General features: G+C 46.5%; 1 pseudogene; it reads right to left on the minus strand.

The window, feature by feature from the left end:
- Positions 1 to 1842: 1842 nt before the first annotated feature.
- LOC143767898 (acidic leucine-rich nuclear phosphoprotein 32 family member A pseudogene) lies at positions 1843 to 5579 on the minus strand (annotated as a pseudogene).
- Positions 5580 to 7359: the final 1780 nt, after the last annotated feature.

A 7359-nucleotide genomic window follows, 5' to 3' on the forward strand; every position in this document is an offset into this window, starting at 1 on the left:
GACCCTGAGAGAGGGCCAACAAGGTCTTCTCCGCTTGATCCACAGAATTAGGTTCATCATATAATAGTCCTAAAGCCTGAAAAAAGGAATCTACATTAAGCAAAGCCGGATTCCCAGATTCCAGGGAAAATGCCCAATCCTGTGGATCACCACGCAGCAGGGAAATGACGATTTTAACCTGCTGAATAGAATCCCCAGAGGATCGAGGTCTCAAAGCAAAAAACAGTTTACAGTTGTTTTTAAAACTCAAAAATTTGGACCTGTCACCAAAAAACAAATCAGGAGTAGGAATCTTCGGCTCTAAAACAGGAGTCTGAACAATATAATCAGAAATTCCCTGTACCCTAGCAGCAAGCTGGTCTACACGAGAAGCTAATTCCTGAACATTTATGCTAACACAAGACTCCTTAGCCACCCAGAGAAAAAGAGGGAAGAAAAGGCAAAGCAAACTGCAGAAAAAAAAATGACTCAACACCTTTCTTCCCTTCTTCTGAGATGCATTTAACTCATAGTGGGCCAGTTGTACTGTTATGATCCGGTGACTTTGGAGCCGCATGAACTTTCTCTGGAGTAGGTGGAAACTGTACTGACTGCAAAACCTGAACTAACACCGCAACTAGAAGTAGCCGTGGGGTGTGCCTAACAAACCCTAGACACCTCGACACAGCTGGAGGACTAAACTACCCCTATAGATAGAATAAGGAATACTACCTTGCCTCAGAGCAGAACCCCAAAGGATAGGCAGCCCCCCACGAATATTGACTGTGAGTAGGAGAGGAAAGACACACGCAGGCAGAAAACAGGATTCAGCAAAAGAGGCCACTCTAGCTAAATAGGGAAAGATAGGACAGAATACTAAGCGGTCAGTATTAAAACCCTTCCAAAAATATCCACAGCAGATAATACAAAAAGTTCCACAATCTAACTAAAGACATGGAATGTATATCTGCCACTCCAGAGAATCCAACAAGACTGAGAAAATACTGACACAATCTAAGCTGGACAAAAAACACTGAATAGCACAGAATTATTAAGCACACAGCATGTGTGCCACAGAAACAAAACCAGACACTTATCTTTGCTGATTTGGCAGAAGGCAGAAGGATCCAAACCAGGACCCAAACCTCCCAACAACCATGGACAACTGGCAAGGACTAATGAATCCTGCACACCTAAATACCCCAGTCAGAACTGCAATCAGCAGATACACCTGACCAGGACTGCAACTCAGGGGCAACTGCATTACCACCTACAACCACCGGAGGGAGCCCAAAAGCAGAGTTCACAACAAGAAGGTATCTGGGAGCTTGACAGTAGGTTCGGGAGAGTGCAAAGAAACATCCACAGTGTCAGAGTGCTTACAGTCAGTCTGCAACAATTTAACTGTGTCAGAAAGCTCCCTTTGCAGGTGTTTATGAGACGAGGACAAGGCCCTCTGTTCCACAAACAGGTCTTGTAACATGGTTGTCAAACTGTCCATTTGATCTGCCAAGTTATGGAGCGGATCCATAGCAAACAGAGCAGAGGAAAAAAAAATGCAGAAATCCCTTAAAATGTATGGGTCGGTTATAATGTCGGGCTGCTGCAGTGCAGTACAGCGCAACCTCCACCAGAGGGGGCTAGGGAGGAAAGTAAGACTGCACTAACAGGACAGCAGAACAGATGCCACCAAGTGGCGAGAGAGTGGCCAGACAAGCCGAGTCAAAAAAAACACTAGATAGCACGACAGTATAATAGGATTAGACAGATGGATAGTCAGTACATAGCCAGAGATCAGTAAACCAGAACGGGCAAATACGGTACAAAAGGGATAAACAGCAAGTAAATAACCAAGCCAGAAGATCAGAACTGGAGAATCAAGCAGACAAACAGACAGAGAAACACTGGGAGAAGGGCAGACAGAGGGAGTTAACAAACGCAGGACAAGTCAGGGTTCACAGCAGGGCAAATCAAGAGCTACCAGCAGGGTCAGGTTAACACGCCAAAGGCAGAACTATAACTGACACTGTCAACAAGATTCATGGGAGCTAAATAGCAAACCTGAACCCAGAATGAGGCAGAGCAAAGTTAACCCTTGACATGATCCGTCCAGAAAAAAGGGCAGACACTAATAAACCCTGGAACGGATCATGACAGACTGACAGAGATACCACAGGCTGGACTGGTGCAGATGCACAGATTTGGCAATGTTAATCTCCCTTTTTTTTTGTTTTTGGGAGACTAGTGAATAAATCAGGCCCACTGGATTACAGTATAGTTTCTTTGGCAGAAAATGACTGACAGAGATACCACAGACAGGACCGGTGCAGATGCACTGATTGGCAATATTAATCTCCCTGTTTATGTGTGGGAGACTAGTGAATAAATCTGGCCCACTTGATTACAGTATAGTTTCTGTGGCAGAAAATGACTGACTGAGATACTACAGACATGACTGGCGCAGATGCACAGATTTGGCAATATTAATCTCCTTTTTTTTTTTGGGGGGGGGAGACTAGTGAATAAATCAGGCCCACTGTATTACAGTATAGTTTCTGTGGCAGAAAATGACTGACAGAGATGCCACAGGCAGGACTGGCACAGATTTGGCAATATTAATCTCCTTTTTTTTTTGGGGGGGGGGGGAGACTAGTGAATAAATCTGGCCCACTGTATTACAGTATAGTTTCTGTGGCAGAAAATGACTGACAGAGATACCACAGACAGGACTGGCGCAGATGCACTGATTGGCAATATAAATCTCCCTTTTTAGGTGTGGGACAGTGCAGAAAAATACAGGCCCACTGTTTTACACTACACAGTTTCAGGGGCAGAAAGTGGCTGGAAGATATATATTAAAAAAAAGGGACTGTACTACAATTACTATCTCCCTACAATAATCTCAGAAAAGTATGGCAGGCAGCAATAAAAAGGACTGCTGCACACAAAAGTGTGGACAAACAAACAAGATAGCTGTGCAGAAAGGAAGGAGCAACAGGATTTGTGCTTTTACAAAAACAGTTGGTTTGCACAGCAGCGTACAAACAGCAATGCAGCTATCAGGGAGCCTTCTAGGGCAGCCCAATAAGCTACAGAGCTGATGAATAAAAATCTAGCCTCCACTGTCCCTGCAAAGAAAAGGTGGTGTTGGACAGTGGAAATCGCTACAGCACAAGCGATTTGGGGGTTAATGTACCCTGCCTAACGCTATCCCTGCTTCTGACGAAGCGGCAGCAACCTCTCCCTATGCTCAGATCGCCAGCAGTAAGATGGCGGTCGGCGTGCACGCCCCTTTATAGCCCCTGTGACGCCGAGGAGAGCAAGCCAATCACTGCCATGCCCTTCTCTAAGATGGTGGGGACCGAGACCTATGTCATCACGCTGCCCACACTCTGCATCCACCTTCATTGGCTGAGAAAAGGCGCTGAAAGCGTCATACGAAACGCGACTTTGGCGCGAAGATCACCGACCGCGTGGCCGACCCCACACTAGGGTCGGGTTTCACGAAACCCGACTTTGCTAAAAGTCGGCGATTTATGAAAATGAACGATCCGTTTCGCTCAACCCTACTGTTCAGTATAATGAATGAAACTAACCCTAAAAACAAATGTATCTGTGTTTTCCTTGAAAGTCTTTAATACTCGTAAATAAGTATGTGATGACTGCTTAAATCTCTGCAGCCATACTTCAGCTTCTTCTTTGGCAAAAATCTTTGTTCTAACCTTTGCATGGAACCAGCCTTCATCCTCGCCTTCCTTGAAGCACGCTACGTCATAATCATAGCTGCTTGGTAGAATATCCTGCAATGTGGTATGGCAGAAGGGAGAGAAAAGGTTAAGTTCTGCAACGGGTCTCACATCACTAAATGACGGCGGCCTGACAGTTACTTGCTGCGGTGTTCATCTCCCTCCTAATCTATACTAACTATACACAGTATTTCTCAAAACTGAGTACACCCCTCACTTCTTTATAAATGTTTTATCGTTTCATGGGACAACACAGAAGATAACACACTTTGATAAAATGTAGTCAGTATTCAGCTTGTATAAAGGGTACTTTAGATATTCAATCATCGCTCCGATGATCGCTGCTCAGAGCGATGATTGAATGTGTAAACGGCCAGACGACTTGGCAGCAGGAGCGATGATCGGCTCCTTGCTGCCAGTCATTTGATTTCAACATGCTGAAAAATTGTCGCTAGTTGCAACAATTTTCCAACATGTAAAGGCCCCGCAGCTACTTGTGAGCAACGAATGTGAGGACGTGTAATCCTCCGGGAGCAGCAGCCACCGATTGGCTGCTGCTGCTCCTATAGGGGATAAAGAGGATGCCACCTGAGTCTTTTACCTGCTCCGGGTCTGCTCTGCCTGCAGCTGGAATAGCTCCAGAGCAGAGCTCACGATGCGCCCAGCGTCCACCGGTACTGGGAGCTTCACTGCGTAGGAAAAAGCTGGCGGCGTTGATGGGGCCTGGCGGCGTAAAAAAGCCTGCTAGCCAGCTCCCGCCAATGGGAGAGGAGGGGTGGCCACACCCTCGACACTCCCATAGATTGTGCAGCAATCAGCTCTGTTCACGGTGTATAGCTCTGTTCACAGTATATAGCTCAGGATGGGAGATGCTCACCTATGCAGCTCTGGTTACAGTTTATAGCTTAGGTCAGGAGTGCTCGCCTAAACAATACACAGCTCTGGTTACAGAGTATATAGCTCAAGTAGCTCAGGTTGGGAATGCGCGCCTACAGCATACAGCAGCTATCACAGGCGCACGATTCCGTACTGACTAAGCACACTTCTGAATGCGCGCCTTCCACCTTCTAAGCCTGCCCCACGCTGCCCTGATACACCAATCAGCGTCAGGCCAATTGCAGCCTGGCAGCCAATCAAAGCATGGAGCTGCACAGCCAATGAGTAGCTGCAGCTCCCAGAGACTGACACTCCCACTACACAGAGGACTTTTGAAGTGCAAACTCGCATCCTGGTCAGCCTCCTCTTTTTTAGAAGCTTCATCATCCTCCTCTTAGCCGCTAACGTCCTCCCCTTCTACCTCATCTTCATAGTCCTCTTCCTCGCCCTCTATATCCATGGGAGTGTCCTCATCATAGTCTTTCTTCGTCATCTTCATCTTCTAAAGCCTCCATATAGTCGTCATCAGTCAGGCGCTTCTCTCTCATACCCATCTAAATAGATGAGCTGGAGAAGGAGCTTGAAGACTTCTCTGTAGTCACAGAGGTTGGTGACTTTGCAGTTGAACAGGTCTAAGCTCTTTTAGGGTCTCTAATTTTTCAGCAATTCTATTGTGCTCAGGTCCTTTATTCTGTTTGTACTTAGGTTAAGATGTGTGAGGTTTTGACGCTTTTCTGATAACCTCTCTGGTGGACTGGAAATACTATCACTCAATTCCAACCTTTTCAATTTGTTTAACTTTGGTAAATTTGCGACAGAGCTGAGGCAGATATTGATTGTGCTCAGAAATTCCAGTTCCTCAAACTCGTCAGTCAAGCCCTCTATTTTTCCATCTTTTGACCGTCAATTATCGAGAACGAGCCCTTTTACATCTGCCGGGGTCTGATTCCGCAGCTCCAGGTGAATGCCCTTCTTCATGGTGAAGTAGGGTAAGGTGAAGAAGAAAAACATGATGGTAAAATTTTGTATGTGAAAGTATGAAACAAAGATGGTGCTGATTGCCCTGCGGCTCCCAGTTTGTCTCCACCCCCTTAAATTGTCCCTGAAGGATGGACGTGTGTGTGTGTGTGTGTGTGTGTGTGTGTGTGTGTGTGTGTGTGTGTGTGTGTGAACCAGAATTTAGTTTGGGTGGAGACCTGTCGTGTATGTGGTGTCCCCTGTTCGCACATGAACCATTAATCCTCCTACTCTTAAACCAGGATTGCATGCTTTGTTATTACCCCACCATCCATTTCCATAATGTGCCCCTCCTGACAAGTGCCCCAAATGTTACACCCCGCAAATCTTGGAGATGCTCCCAATGAACATCATGCCTGCACTGGATGGCACGAACGCCCCCTCAAGACCTGCCCTGCCCTCCACCTCCTTCCCTGACACAACACAAATGGATGGAGCAGTGATATGTCAGTCTTTTGCTGCCATCTGAGACAAACTAGGACAATTAGTCAGGGTGGGCAGCCCACCTTAACCCCTGCTGTTCGCCTGCTGTACTTGCCCAGATTGCTACCACCAGACTTTACACCCTAGTCTAGGGGACCTGGTACTGTAGAGCCCCAGCAGTGTGTGTGTGGCATCTCTGGGTTCCTAGTGAAATGCTGGCCATGATGAGTAGAATGCCAGACCCTGACATATTTCCCATGTCATTTGTTACAGAGGTTAGAAAAAAATAGTTATGGTTTTTGACATTGCTGGTGAGATTTAGAGAACCTGGTGTTAGTAGAAGAAGGTGACACCTTTTACCCCCTTGTCGCAGGGGCAATAGAAGCCCCACTCGCAGATTATACTTCACTAGTTTGGGGGAAGCAGTATATGAGAAAACTCACCCAGTGGGGTCAGGACAGGTTAGCCTCCCAGTCAGCCATTCTTCATGATATCCAACAGGATGCTAGTCAGTAGAAAAATATTATACCCGACTCTGTCACAGATGGCAGGACGTACAAGAACACATCTAAGGTCGACACCTGTTTACCGTCCCATGCCTTTGTTTAAGGTTTAAAGCCCATGGTTATAGAGCCATTAATAATGTCCCACTCAAGGTATCAAGTCATGTCCCCAGCTCTGATACTCTGAATAGCCAAGGCTGTGGAAGGAACCAAAAGCCCTGAATAATAAGGCAAAAACCTGGTCCAGAGCCCCTCTTACGTAGGCCAGGCAAGGGCAAATAAATTTCACATGCTATGATTATGTAAAGTATGCACACAGAAGCTGCAGGTCTGCTATACTCAGAGCACATAAGCCCCCTTCTCAAGTCTCTTGGGGGAGTCAGGGTCATGAGTCATGTGCTGCTGTACTTGTCCTAACTTTCTCCCTCATTGTTTGTCTCTCATGATGTTACAGGCATTCTCTCTGAGTACTGCTTGACATCTGAGGTTTCAATGTGCCCTCCTCATGCCTGATAACATCACCATTCACGTTGCACTACTGATTCCAGCCATCTTGTTGTCTCTGGAGGGGGGGTAGTGAGTGGTAGTGATAAATTGGATGACCTGCTAGTTGAGCCACAACAGGAACATGACTGTGTACAAATAATGTCCCATGGGGGTTTGTCATGTTGCCAATGTCCCACTACTTAACCCAGACCATGAGCTCTTTGTGGGTGGATCGCCGTATGGCTTGGATGGCCTGTTCTACACCAAATATGAAACCATAAATGCAGAACTGTTGCCTCCACTCGTCCGTCCTGGAAGCTGAACTCCGT

This window comes from Ranitomeya variabilis, chromosome 4 (assembly GCF_051348905.1).
Source record: "Ranitomeya variabilis isolate aRanVar5 chromosome 4, aRanVar5.hap1, whole genome shotgun sequence".
NCBI lineage: Eukaryota > Metazoa > Chordata > Amphibia > Anura > Dendrobatidae > Ranitomeya > Ranitomeya variabilis.